General features: G+C 44.9%; 1 protein-coding gene across 1 annotated transcript in view; it reads left to right on the top strand.

Moving 5' to 3' along the window:
• Positions 1–1020: 1020 nt before the first annotated feature.
• VAMP4 (vesicle associated membrane protein 4) overlaps positions 1021–15016 on the top strand; it is a 50914-nt gene continuing 36918 nt past the window's right edge. The window contains exon 1 of the mRNA XM_081824612.1: positions 1021–1161. The gene's annotated coding sequence lies outside the window, so the exon portion shown is untranslated. The remainder of the gene's footprint in view (positions 1162–15016) is intronic.

Genomic DNA, 15016 nt, shown 5'->3' with positions numbered 1-15016 from the left:
AAAACGAGATCTGTGCCATGCACAGTAATGGGCATGCAGTAGTCCTGTGTCAGTATTTATTAATTATTGAATAATCATTATCATAGTCTCAGAGTTTGCTGAAAGTCCGTAGCATTGCAAGCTTACCCCTTGTAAAAACTATTTCCATTATAGCAAGGAGTGCATCTGATCCTTCATCAGTTCTTTCTCACCCATTTAGCAAAATCTTTCTTGAGACAGCTATTTTTCAAGTACTAGAAAAGATACACTAACTTTAATTTGAGAACATTTTCTCCTGCAAGCATTTGCTGGGTCAGCTCCAAAAGACTTAGGCAGCTGCTTTGCCTAAATCAATAGTTCTCAATTCTGCCTGTATTTCGAATTACCTGGGAGTTTAAGAAAAATGCCTGAGGTTTCCTATCTCCCCTTCCACCTGTTCTTTCCCACACCAGGGTTTTTGACCCTGAAATATTGAAGTATTTTGAATATTCCCAGGTGACCGTAATGTTCTGCTGGGATTGAATATTACTGGTATAGATGGACTCTTAACCAAGTAGTAATCATGCTAGCACGGATCCCATGAATGTGTGTGCTTATGGAAGGTGCTTTTAAATGTGGAGGAAAAGATCAAGTAAAAGCCCTGTCAGGGCGCCTGGGTGGCTCAGTCATTAAGCGTCTGCCTTTGGCTCAGGTCATGATCCCAGGGTTCTGGGATCGAGCCCCGCATCGGGCTCACTGCTCAGCTGAAAGCCTGCTTCTCCCTCTCCCACTCCCTGCTTGTGTTCCCTCTCTCGCTGTGTCTCTCTCTGTCAAATAAATAAATAAAATCTTTAAAAAAAAAAAAAAAAAAAAAAGCCCTGTCTGTCATGTGGGGTGCTCACAGCAGAACCCTAATGGACAGTGACTCCCCTGGACAGTGACGTCAGTGCCCTTACACAGACAAACCACAACCTCCATGTCATCCTTCTGACTTAGCCACCTGCGGCCACCACAGGTCACAGGGAAAAGTAGATGGTCTTAGACAAAGACTTGTTTGCTTCTCTTTCCCAGGATGGCCCCACTACAATGTCGTCATGTTTGATGTCGACAGTAAGGACCCAACACTGGGAATGAGTTGTCCATCACCAGCTTTTGTGGACCAGCCTTTCCTGCAGAAGGTCAAAAGCATCTTGACTCCTGAAGGTAGGAGGTACAAAAGGTTGGAGAGGGAGGAGGGATGGGTCCTTTAAAAATTGTTTTCTTTTAATGAAAAATGGGTCTGTCATAAGTGTGTAGCTCGATGAATTTCCCTGAATTGAACACACCCTTTTACTCTCATGAAACACAGAACACTTGTAGCCCCCCAGAAAGTCCACCTCTTACCTCCTTCCAGTAACTCCTCCTGTCAAGGATAACCCATATCCTAACTTCAGTCAGTACAGCTTAGTTTTGCCCATTTTTGTTCTTTGTATAAATGGAATCTTAAAAAATGTATTCTTTGTGTTTTTTTCTTTCATTAACATGATCTTTGTTTCATCCATAGTGTGTACATTGTTCCTTTATAGTGTGGTGTAGTATCCTTATGTGACTATTACCACATTCATTTCTCCATTCTGTCATTGGTATTTGGATTGTTTCCCGTTTGGGGCTTTTATTTTATTTTATTTTTTTTTAAGATTTTATTTATTTATTTGAGAGAGAGAGAATGAGAGACAGAGAGCATGAGAGGGAGGAGGGTCAGAGGGAGAAGCAGACTCCTCGCTGAGCAGGGAGTCCGATGCGGGACTCGATCCCGGGACTCCAGGATCATGACCTGAGCTGAAGGCAGTCACTTAACCAACTGAGCCACCCAGGCGCCCCCATTTGGGGCTTTTAAAAGTAGTCCCCGCTCTGGTGATGAAGTCCAGACTCCTCCATCTCTGCCCCCAAAAGGAATCTGTGTATTTGAAAGGTTGGTGCTTGCCATGAGCATTTGATGTGCCTCCCAGCCCCTCAGAGGCTACACTAGTGACCTGGCATCACCAGACACTGGCCTTGATCCAGGGCCCTTCTCCCCTGACTTCCTCAGCTGGCCCAGGTGCAGTATGCATCCAGGTAGCCTGCACCTGGGGCCCTCCAGCAGGGGAGTTGTGGTTGGTCCCTAAGGACCTGCCAAGCCTCCAGTCCTGTAGGAGCCCACTGCACCCAGCAAACCTTTTTTAGGGCACTGCTTTCTTTGGACAGCAGTTGGTCCCCCTTTGGACCGGCTGCCAGAGACCCCAGGTTTACCAGTAATGAGGCTTCCAGGTGTGTCTTGTTGAACACTGCCCCAGGTGGCCACCTGGCAGTCCAGTCGCCCTCCAGCTTTCCCTTCAGGGCGATTGTGCACACTGGAGTACGTTGCATCTGGGATTTATATATATGCCTTGTAGCCGGGACAGCCCATTCCCCGGCTGCTTCTCCAGACACTTGCCCTCCTCCCGGCCTCTGACTGCCCTGACTTGGGCGGCTCGTGCAGGTGCACTACGGGCCCTCCAGGCCTGTGGAGCCCCTGCTTGTGCAGTTACCTGCTGATCCTTGTGGGCGTAGGGATCCCGGCCCCAAGAGGCCTTCCGAGGTAGCAGCTGGAAACTGAAGGCAGCCAGTCCCAGGCTGGGTTGCTGGCTTCTCCACCACTCTGTAGTGCCGGGTGTGTCTTACTGGAAGGTAGCACCACTGCTTGGTGGGGCCTGGGGTCCAGGCTCTAGCCCCAGTCCAGCGGGGTAGGCCATTTTCTCCAGCTCTGCCTTCTGGGGAACTATGAGCATCGATGTAGGGTAAGGCTTAGAATGAGGCAGATGCCAAGGGCCCTAAATAGCCCCCTTTTCTGAGCCAAGCCTGTCTTGTCATTTTGCTCCTCTCAGCTGCCACCTCCTATGCATGGGCAGTCTGTAGCCTGTTAGCAAGCCTTGGTTTTCAGGGAACATCCCAGGTCCCTAAAGTTTTGAATGATCTCTGGCAACTGAATGGACTCAGGGTGTGAAGAGCTTATACCCTGAAAAATATTTCTTAGGCTCCTTTTGATACTGGGAACTTTCAGTCCCCATTTGGACCAACTACTTGATTGTGTCCTGGGCTCCTCAGGTGCCCAGTCAGGCTTTCAGGTGTCTCTGTTAGAGGTTATCCTGTGTGACTTACTCATACCTGCCCTTGCAAGGCAGTCCAGATTTTTCTAGCTCTGCCTTCATTGGGATCTTTCATATTTTTGAATGTTTGTGCTTGGAATTAGGCAGAGTTTTCACACACCTGAAAGCAGGCACCAGCTACCTGGCCTCTGCAGGCACTTCTCCTGTGCTGGGTGCCAGGTGAGGGCCCAGTATGCACTTTGTCTGCAGCTGTAACTTTACAGGACTGTGGGCTTCTTAGTGAAGAACCATGTGCTCAACCTCCAAGGTGATAGGATCTCACACCCCAGAAACCATTATGAAACATTCAGTTCACATTTGGACTGACTGCATGATCAGGTTTCCTGCTTCTTTGGTAATCAATGCTCCCTGATGTATTCTTTTGGGAGATAGCCAGGCCACCTCATCAGATGCAGCCCTGGCATAGAGTCTAGAGTTTTCCTGCTTTGTCTTCAAGGGGAATATTTACATTTTTTGAAATTATGGCTTGGGATAAAGCAAATGTCATTATCCCCAAATAGCCCTCTTCTCCGACCGTGCTTACCAGACATTGCCTTGTTTTAGGTCTTCTACTATCCTGAGTTTGTGCTCTCTGTGCCCTGACGGCTGGCCTTGGGCTGCCAGGGCTACTCCAGGCCTATGGAGCTTTGGCCAGATCTTAACCACCTGAATGTCCTCAGGGTGAAGCAATCTCTCACCCAAAATATTTCAGCAATGGAGCTTTAAACTGGTAATCGTCCCATTGATACTTGCTGTCTAATGGTATCCCAGGATTCTCCAGCAAGCAATGCTCCTGGGTTTCTGTTTTTGGAGGTTATCCAGGCCATCATGTCTTGGCAAGGAAGTCCATATTCCCCGAGCTTTACTTTTAGGAGTATAATACCTATTTGTGTGAGTTAAACTCTATAATAGGCAGATCCCATGTACCCCTGTTATCCCAATCTGTGTCCTGTCCTTTCAAGACACTTACTCCGTCCCACGTTTCTGGCTTCCCTGACTTAAGCAACCTGTGCTTGCTAAGTACATCCCTGTTTGCTGCCCTAGGGCAGCTGGAGCCCTCCAGGCCTGTAGAGCTAGGGCCCATCTTCAACCACCTGCATTGGAATGAACCCACCCACTGAAAATTACTTGGAGGCAGTTGCTGAAAAGAGTGGCCGTCTGTCCCCGTGTGGACTATCTGCCAGGGTCCCTGGCTTCTATAGCAGTCAGCGTTCTCACGTATCTCCTATTAGAGGATACCCCAACAAGCCATCAGATTCAGCCCTGGCAAGGCAGGCCAGGTTACTCTAGCTCTGCCTTCAGTGGTGGTATGCACATTTGTGTAGGTTAGGTTGGAATTAGTCAGATACCTTGTAATTCCAAGAGTCCGTTCCTTCATCTCAGTCTTCTGGACACTTGCCCTGTTCTAGGTTCCTGGCTACCCTGACCTTTCGTTCTGACACATGGATAGTGTGTACCCCATCAGCTGCCTTTAGGCAGTGGGAACTCTTAAAGTATGTGGGTCTAGGACCCATCCAGAACCATCTGCATTATCGCAAGGGGAGGGAGCCCATCCACTGAAAATTGCCCTGAGGTAGCTGCTGAAATGAGTGTAAATCAGGCTCCATGTGGAGTTGCTATTTGAAGGGACCCCAGGCTTAGAATTCTAAGAAGTAAGACTCCCAGGTATTTCTTAATGGAGGATACCTTGTTCTGCCTGTTCATGCCTCTTCATCATGAGACAGTTAAAAAAAAACTCCAGCTCTGCCATCGTCGGGGATATTCCACAATGTGTAGATAAACCTTTGTGATTAGGCTGACATTTTGTACCCATAGGAGCCTGCTCCTGTCACCTGGCCTCTTCAGCACTCGATCCTTTCTGGGTTTCTGGCTACCCTGACCTGCTTGGCCCATGGACGTGCTGACCACACTGTCTTGTGGATCTCTGGCCAAGCTCAACCACGACATAGCCTCCTGCATGGAGGAAGCCAACCCCCACCAAATCCTTCTGAGGGAGCAGCTGCAAATGGACAACAGTCCCCATTTAGACTGGCTGCCTACTGGGATCCCGGCTTTCTCCAGTGACCAGGGCTCCCAGGTGTCTCCTATTGGAGGATATCCTGGCCAGACTGCTTGGATGCTCCATGGCAGGCCAGTTGAATAACCTTTAGGGCTGCCTTCATGGGGAATTCCCTATCTGGCCTGTAGGGCTTTCAATTAGGCATAAACCCTATCCCCTAAGAGTTTGCTCCTGTGCTCTAGCATCTCCCGACCCCTGTCCTGTTCCAGATCCCTGGCTTCCCTGAATAGCACTGCATATGCATATGCTGTATGCACATTCAGCAGGCTTTGGACAGCAGGGTCCTAGAGTCACAGAGAACTAGGACTGGACCCAACCAGCTGCATAGCCTCCAGGAAGGAATGAGTCCACCCCCCAATAATCACACTGAGGCAACAGATTGCTGATCGTCCCCGTTTGCACTTGCTACTTGATCAGGCTCTGGCTTCTTTAGCAAATGGGACTCCCAGGTGTCTCCTACTGAGGTGCACCTGCTAGACACCCAGCCCACAATGACAGAAGGAATGCAGTATGCTGCAACTCTGTCTCCAGGGGCAGTACGTGTATTTGTATAGCCTAAGACTTAAAATTAAGCCCATTCCTTGTTCTTTACACGTCTACATTTGTGTCAGCCTCTTGACCCTTGCTACAGTACAAATACCTGGCAACCCTGACCCCACCCCCCTCCCCTGCACGTGCATACACAGTACACACCCCTGTAGCAGGCTGTGGGTAGCCCAGGCTAACCTGGGAAACTGACCTCCCCTGACCACCTGCATGCCTCCAGCTTGGAGGGAGCCCACCCCTAGAAATCACTCAGAGGCAGCTGCAAATTGGCAACAGTCAGTCCCCATTTGGACTTCCTTCTTGATCCAGTTCTGGGCTGCTTTTGCATCCAGGGCTTCCAGGTATCTTTTATTGGAGGATACGTGAGCCGGCTGTCCAGCCCACCCTGGCAAGGTAGTCCAGCATCCTCCTCTGCCTTCATGAGGATTATGGGTGTTTGTGTAGGCTAGGGCTTACAGTTATGCCCATACCTTGTTCCACAAGAGCTTGATCCTGTGATCTCGACTTTCCAGACCCTTACCCTGGTCAAGATCCCTGGCACCCTTAAATGCACTGTGCCCATATGTGCCATACATATCCCTTCAGCAGGCCTTGGGTTTCTTATTGGAGAATTGGAGAATTCACCAGACAACAGCCCAGCCCAACCCGACAAGGCAGTCTAATATACTCCAGTTCTGCTTAAGGGGGAATATGGGCATCTGTGCAGGAAGGGCTAGCTTCTAGGCATAGGCCTGTCCCCCAAGAGTCTGTTCCTGTGGGCCAGCCTCTACAGGTCCATGCCCAGTGGCTGCTTCAGAGTGATTTTAGGGGGCTGGGCTCTCCCCCACCCTAAGGCTGGTTCACAGGAGCGGGTTTTTGGGGATACAAGGTTATCTGCCTAATTCCAAGACCTAACCTACACAAATGTCCATATTCCACAAGAAGGCAGAGCTGGAGGAGTCTTGATGGTGTTGCCACATCAAGGCTGGATAGAGGGCCAGGGTACTCCAATAAGAGACAGCTTGGGAGCCTGGAATCCTGGAAAAGCCTGGGAACCCACCAGGCAGCCCGTCCAAATAGGGACTTACTGTCAACACTTTAAAGCTGCCACCTCATAAAGATTTTTGGGCTGTGGGCTTCCTCCACCTTGGAGTTACTGAGGTGTTCACCATCCAGTCTGAGCTCCAGAGTCCTGGAGGGCCCCCAATGGACAAAGACCTGCTGACACAGTGAGGACTGCATGCACAGGTGGCATAGGTCAGGGGAGCCAGGGACCTGGACCAGGACAACGTCAAGCAAGGCTGGGTCACAAGAGGGGGCTCTTACAGGTCCCTGGAATCTACCTATTCCGTGCCTTAACCTAAGCAAATGTACTTAATTCCCCTGAAGGCAGAGGTGGAGGAGTCTGGTTGTATACTCTGAGATGCTTAGGAACCTTTTGTTTAGAGAAACCTGGGACCCAATCTCACAGCCAGTCCACATGGGGACTGACTGTAGCTCATTTCAGCTTCTGCCTCACAGCGATTTTGGGAGAGGGAGATAGGTTTCCTCCTCATATGAAGGAGTGCAGGTGTTGAGGATTGCCCCTTACTCCACAGGCCTTGAGGGCCCCAGATGTCCAAAGGTGGCTGACAGAGTTCCTACTGTGCAGGTGCAGAGGTCAGGGTAGCTAGGTACCTAGAACAGGGCAAGGGCATGGAGAGGTCAGGTCATGGTGTGGGCTCTTTGGATTCAAGGCGTATAGCTAATTGTGGGCTCTAACTTCCATATGAGGAATGTCCCCTGAAGGCAGGCTGGAAGAATCTGGTCTGCTTTGCCAAGGGGAGGTGGGGAGCGGGGGCTGGCCAGAGTATACTCTAATTAGAGACACCTGGTAGCCTTGATTATTGGAGAAGCCCAGGATCCAGTCAAGCAACAAGTCCAAATGGGGACTATCACCAATTTAAATCAGTCCGCATTTGGACTTGTTGCTTGATCAAGTCTTGGGTTTCTCATATTGAAGGATACCCCTGCAAGTTTCCCCAGCCCTTCCATAAGGAGGCAGTTGAGTAATTTGGATCTCTGCCTTCAGGAGGGAGTATTACCATTGAGCAGGTTACCATTGAAGGTTAGGCATATGCCTTGACATCCGCCCCACCCCCGGCCCTGCTCCCATGACCTGGCCTATACAGAGCCTTGCCCTCTTCCAGATGCCTGTCACCTCTGAACTGCACTTCATGTGCATGTGTAGCAAGCACTCCTGTAGCAGGCCTTGGGAAGCTGGGTCCCTCATAAGGGTTTCGGAGGATGTTGATAATTCAGAACCCTTGCGCACTGTTGGGAACGTAAAATGTGGCAGCCACTATGGAAAACAGTATGGGGGTTCCTCAAAAAATTGATAGAATTACCCTATGATCAAGATATCCCATTTCTGGGTATATATCCAAAAGAACTGAAAGCAGTATCTTGAAGAGGTATTTGCACCCCCATGTTCATAGCAGTACTATTCACAGTAGCTAAGAGGTGGAGCAACCCGAATATCCACTGGGTGGGTGGATGCATAGACGTAGTAGGATGCTAATCAGCCTTGAAAAAGAAGGAAATCGTCACATACGCTACAACATGGATCATCCTTGAGGATACTGGGCTAATCACAAAAAGACAAATAACATATGGCTCCACTCGTATGGGGTATCTGAAGTAGTCACATTCATAGAAATAGAAAGTAGAATTTTTCATTGCCCGGGTTTTGGGAAAGGGTAAGATGGGGAGTTGTTCAATGGCTATAGTTTCCGTTTTACATGAAAAAATACTAGAGATCTGTTGCACAATAATGTGGATATTGCTAACACTACTCAACTATATAGTTTAAAATGGTTAAGAGGGAGGGCACCTGCCTGGCTCGGTCGGTAGAGCATGTGACTCTTGATCTCAGGGTCATGAGTTTGAGCCCCACATTGGGTGCAGAGCTTACTTAAAAATTTTAGGGGCGCCTGGGTGGCTCAGTCGTTAAGCGTCTGCCTTCGGCTGGGGTCGTGGTCCCAGGGTCCTGGGATTGAGCCCCGCATCGGGCTCCCTGCTCCGCAGGAAGCCTGCTTCTCCCTCTCCCACTCCCCCTGCTTGTGTTCCGTCTCTCGCTGTGTCTCTCTCTGTCAAATAAATAAATAAAATCTAAAAAAAAAAAAAAATTTAAAAATTTTTTTAAAATAGGAAATTAAAACAATATATATGTTTTTAAAATGTTAAATTTTCCTGTCTAACAGCCTTTGTTCCTGCTGTTCTTTTGGCCTGGAACACTCTTCCCCTTGCTTTTTGCATGACTGGTTCCTTCTCTGGTTTCAGCTTAAATGTTACCTCCCCAGAGAGATCCCCACTGACAACCCTGTCTTTTGAAATAGGTTCCCCTTGAGTCCATTCTCAACCACTTGTTTGTTCTTTTCAAAGTACTTATCACAATATAGAATTTATGCTTTTCTTTCCTGCTGTACTCTGTGCTTATATTTAAGGCACACACCTAGTTTAGTAAGAGTTATACAATAAGTGTCCAATATACTTTTTTGTGAATGAACAGATGAGTCTATATAAACTCGGAATAATAACATCTGCCTCATGGGGTTGCTTCAAGAATCAGGTGCAGTAACATATATGGCAGAGGGCCTGGCACATAATAACTCTAGTTCTAGGGACAGACATTTTTGTACCAGATGACCTTTCAAGTCCAATCCAGCTCCAAGATTCTCAGGAATGGTACAAGGGCCCTTTGCAAGGCAGAGCTGTGTGCATATTAGTAAGCAAAACACCTGTATTCTAGTTAGTAAGAGCAACCTTACCAACAAGTAGGATCTTTCATGCCTGGGACAAATAGGTGCAGAAGTAGTTGTTCTTTGCTCAGAACTTCCCAGTACCCTCAGGGCCATCCATGCCTCGTAGAAGACGATGGAATACTTAAAGCAGGAGTTCCAAATCTGGGGACCCTTGAGGATCTGTGGATAGAATTCAGAGGGTGTGTGAACTTGGATGGGAAAAAAATTACATCTTTATTTTCACTAACCTCAAACAAATTTAGCATTTCTTTCACCTCTAAATGGAGTAAGTGGAGACCCATCTCCACAAAATAACCGTCAGTAGTAGTAGCTGTACCTGTGATTTTATTACCAATTGGAATCACTAAGATTTTTGTATCACATTACAATAATAGATATCTTAAAATATTGTTTATGCTCCTTACTAATTCAAAATCATGGTAGATGTTAGATCTGACATTAGATTTTGTTGTTTAATGAATTAATAAAGCACATATCTTAGTGTATCACAAATCTTGCTTTTAAAATATTTTATAACATGATAAATTGCCTTCCTTTGCAATTCTGTATATTTTATTTTGATGGATTTAGAAACATTATTCTAATAAGAGGTCCCTAGACTTCACCAGATTGGCAAAGGTTCTTGGTACACAATGCCTGTCACTTAACAGGAGTGTTGTAAATGTTTCTTCACGGTTGTGACAATTTTCCTGTACTTTTGGTATTGTCTTGAGTCTATAATTATGTAAAGAATAAACCAGAAAGACTGGCTAGGTCCTTAGGGAAAACCTGACTACATTCTTTTAAAAAAACATTGTTAGAGAATGATTTATTATTTCACTTTAACTTTTCATTCTCTGAAGAAAGTTTGAAATATATCTATTGAAGGTATTCTGACGACATCATTCCATTCCTTTTTTTTTTTTAAGTTTTTATATGAGAGAGAGAGTGAGAAACAGTTATGAGAGGGGAGAGGGTCAGAGGGAGAAGCAGGCTCCCCACTGAGCCGGGAGCCCGATGTGGGACTCCATCCCAGGACTCCGGGATCATGACCTGAGCTGAAGGCAGTCGCTTAACCAACTGAGCCACCCAGGCACCCCCATTCCATTCCTTTTAAATAACTGCTCTATACTTGTGACCATAGCATGTAAAGCAGGGAACTATGATTTGTGATGTCACTTTAATTCAGTGAAGTGTGACTGTGGTTCTAAGACCCAACTTTTCATGGATTGTATCCTGAGCTTTGAAATGAGTGTGAGCAGTGATGCAGAATCTTCTTTGCTTAAAAAAAAAAAAAAAGACTGAAAATGAAAAACAAAAATATTCGCAACTGTAATAAAGGAAAAGAGGAATGATAAATGTGTATATATCATACATATAAAGGTTTAGAGAATATGTACATATAGAAGTATAAAAGTAGATTTTTTTTTTTTTAAAGATTTTATTTATTTGACAGAGAGAGACACAGCGAGAGAGGGAGCACAAGCAGGGGGAGTGGGAGAGGGAGAAGCAGGCTTCCCACCGAGCAGGGAGCCCGATATGGGGCTCGATCCCAGGACCCTGGGACCATGACCTGAGCCGAAGGCAGACGCTTAACGACTGAGCCACCCAGGCGCCCCAAAAGTAGATTCTTCTTATCTTTTCACTAAATCTGCGATATATGGCAGAAAGGGAGCTGGTTCAAGTACCTCTGAATAAATGTGCCTTCATTTCCAGAAGAAACCAGGATCCTCTTCTCACGCTTGCTCACCCTCTGGTCAGAGCCTATGAAGAATAGTGAGTTCTGACTACCGAGGTGTATCTGAAAGGACCTACGAAACTCTCCCTTTTAGAAAACCCTCTATTTTCTTGCATAGTCACTGGCAAATGAGCTTATCTCTTTACAGTACTTTTAAGAGTGGCTTAGGTATAGTTCCACTTTCAGGTATGATGGAGTAAATTGAGGCAGACCATTGCTCCCTCTAAAAATAAATAGAAAAACCAGATAAACACCAGAAACATCTCTATAAAGCAGTCAGAGAACTATTTAAGCAAAGCAATAAGACTGGAAGGGCCAAGATTCCAGGGAAAGAACTGCAAAAAGGTGAGCTGACCTCTTCCAGATGCTTTTTCCCTGAAGGCGCTTATGGATTCTGGGTGCAAGGAAAGATACTGAACATCTGGGCTTTACCTAGGCCAAGGACCATTGTTGGGGAACAAAACAAGCAAACCAGTTACACTCTGGGGTCTCACAGGACTGGAAAGACAAAACTGCAGTCTTAGAGAGCCAGCATCTCAGGAATAAGGGAATAGTGGAGAGTTGGGAGACTCAGATAGTTTTCTTCCCAAAATTTTGCTGAATTCTGAAACTATATTGTAGGAGGCTGAGATGATAAAATCACTGTTTTTCAGAGGCTTTTTGTTTAGCATCTTTGTCAGCAAAGATGAGAGTGAATCGTCTTTGGAGAAGGATAATATCACATATGTACACAGTATTTCTTACACTTAATAATTTATACTTAATTTTTAATACATAATTATTTTATACTCAATAATCAATATTGAGTATCTGAAACTATTAGGTATGCCAAGAGATAAAAGTTATATGACCAAAAACCAAGAAAAAATACAGTAGAAGCCAGCCCATAGGTAATCCAGGATTAGATAAGCAGACGAGGACTCTGATTAAAATATTCAAAAAAATAGACGAAACATGGATAATTTCACAAGAGGATTAGAATCTATTTTTTAATGGAAATTCTGGAACCAAAAATACAGTAACTGAAGTTAAGAGTAGCCTGGGGAGTTAGGAAGCAAATGGGGAAATGTGTCTGTCTACGCGGATGTTGACAGTGACTTAGGGCATGCCTCAGTTGCATCTCTGGAGCATGTTGTTAGTGCCGGAATCCTAAGATCTAGTGTAGACTCAAAGAATGTGTACACACATTTAAAAAAACCAAACTTAAAATGTAAGTTCATATATTTGTCTTCAAGAGTATACTCTCAGGGCACCTGGCTGGCTCAGTTGAAAGAGCATGGGCCTCTTAATGTCAGGGTCATGAGTTCAAGCCCCATGTTGGGTGTAGAGATTACTTAAATAAATAAAACTTAAAAAAAAAAAAAGAGTATACTCTTAGTACTGTGTTGCAGTAAACATGCTCCAGAACATAAAGATGAGTTCCTTTTCGAGAATAATTTCTCAAGAATTCTCCAAAATAATTCTAAGCACAGGTATGTTTTTAAGTTTACTATCATGACATTTTAGAAAATAATTGGAAAACTTGTTATTGCCCTTTCTATAAAGGATGGAGGAGGGTGGCTCAGTGATTGCCAAAGAGTTTTCTTAAAATTATTCCATAGGGATGGTTATCATTGAGTTTGATGCCAGACAGATAATCTCATATGCCATGTTTCAGACCTAGGTCTGCTTAATATTAAAGTATACCTTCTAAGCTGATAACGATGAATTCAGAGTCACAGAAAAGATGCTGTGAATTTCTCTGCTTAATTTTTTTTCTTTTAAAGTGGATAGAGTTGGATGCTTAATAAACTCAAAACAACAACATAACCAGGGCCAGAAGGAAAACTAATTTATTATTAATGTTAAAAATAGACATGCAATCTACCACAACATAGGGAAAAATTGGATATGACATGGCAAGCCATGGATGATTTGGAATTGTCTTCTAGTTAACACTTGTTTAAATTACTTTGCTTGTTTACACTTTGTAAGTAAGATACAAAGATAAAGTGCCTCCAAGAAATGCATTATTTTTTTTTTTAAATTTTTTTTTTTTTTTAAAGATTTTATTTATTTTTTTGACAGAGAGAGACACAGTCAGAGAGGGAACACAAGCAGGGGGAGTGGGAGAGGGAGAAGCAGGCTTCCCACGGAGCAAGGAGCCCGATGCGGGACTCGATCCCAGGACCCCGGGATCATGACCTGAGCCGAAGGCAGACGCTTAACCGACTGAGCCACTCAGGCGCCCCTCCAAGAAATGCATTATGAAATTCAAATGCAACTTCAGATATACTGATGAGCTGAAATGACTGTAGAATCCCAAAATAAATATTTACTGAAATATTTAAAGGCAATGATATTGACTGAGGTTTAAGGTAATCAAGCTGCCTCTGTTTCATTTCTTCATTTTATTTTTATAAGTCACAAATTTCCACTGCTCATATTCTTTTTTCCCCTCCTGTTATCTTGAAATGCCAGAAGAAAATCAATGCCAGTAGGCCAAACTCTTGTGAGTCCATCTATAATAATAATGAAACAGTTCAGAAAAAAGCAAATCTATAAAAATGGACAGTGTCTATATTGTTTATAAGGTGACCAAGAGAATGTGTAAATATTATTTTATGAAGAGTTTGTGATATTCTTAGAAGAAAATAAGGAGGCTGAGCTTATTCTTCCTCTTTTGCTGCCTGGGAAATGAAACCAGTATTGAAAGTAAGTGACTTAAAGGTCATTAGGCAAGCAGAGTACTTCCAGGATTCCCATGCCCTGGGAAGGCTAAAATATTTTCTCTTACTATCACTTCCCTTATTTTCTTTCTTTTGTCTTTTCTGCTCATTCAAAAGCAAGCTTTAAAAAGCATAATCCAGGTAATAAATTTATTGTTTGCTTGCCCTGTGCAAGGTACAATGGAGAATAAAAAGGAATCTAAGACTGCGTCCTTGATTTAAAGGAGCAGTCAAAATCACGATTCTAGCCTGGATCTTCTCAGCTGCTGAGCCATCCTTTTGTTCACTGAGTTGCTAAGTTCCAAACCTTCTCCATTTTCTTTACACTCCCAACTCCAACATTGCTTCCTTGACCCTTCACATAAGACCTTGCTTGAGTTTTACTGACCATTTTGAAGTTATCTTGTGAGTTTCCCTTAACTTCTCTCTTTTCCATTTCAAAATCACTCTATAGCTTTATCATCAGGCACTTCCTTCCCTCTTGCCTCCAAGAAAGGATTCTGTCTCCATCTTGCCCAGAACTCACCTCTGGTGCTCTTCCAACCCTGATCCTCATACCTCTGCAGGGACATCACCCATCCTTGTTTCCTTTTTGATTTGCATTTCAATCTCACTCTCATCCTGGCTCCTTACTCCCCATTCCTAAGTATAACTTGGTTATTTCTGATCGTACCTTGATCTTACTGCTGCTTGGACTGCAACTCGTGTGTCATTTCCCTTTACCATTAAATTTCTTGAAAGTGGAATCTATAATCTGCAATTCCACTAAAAAGTAACTCTTACAATATGGATTCCGCATCCATAATGTTATTAAAATACTTCTTTTTTTTTTAAGATTTTATTTATTTACTTGACAGAGAGATAGACAGAAGAGCACAAGCAGAGGGAGTGGCAGAGGGAGAGGGAGAAGCAGGCTCTGCACTGAGCAGGGAACCCGATGCGGGACTCGATCCCAGGACCCTGAGATCATGACCTGAGCTGAAGGCAGACGCTTAACCATCTGAGCCAGCCAGGCGCCCATTAAAATACTCCTTGAAAATCAAAATTGGGGCGCCTGAGTGGCTCAGTTGGTTAAGCGTCTGCCTTCGGCTCAGGTCATGATC

The sequence above is a fragment of the Leptonychotes weddellii genome, chromosome 6 (genome assembly GCF_054177405.1).
Source record: "Leptonychotes weddellii isolate Sample4059 chromosome 6, ASM5417740v2, whole genome shotgun sequence".
In the NCBI taxonomy this organism is placed as follows: domain Eukaryota; kingdom Metazoa; phylum Chordata; class Mammalia; order Carnivora; family Phocidae; genus Leptonychotes; species Leptonychotes weddellii.
Note: the sequence above shows the minus strand (reverse complement) of the source record. Positions and strands in the feature narration are given on the sequence as shown.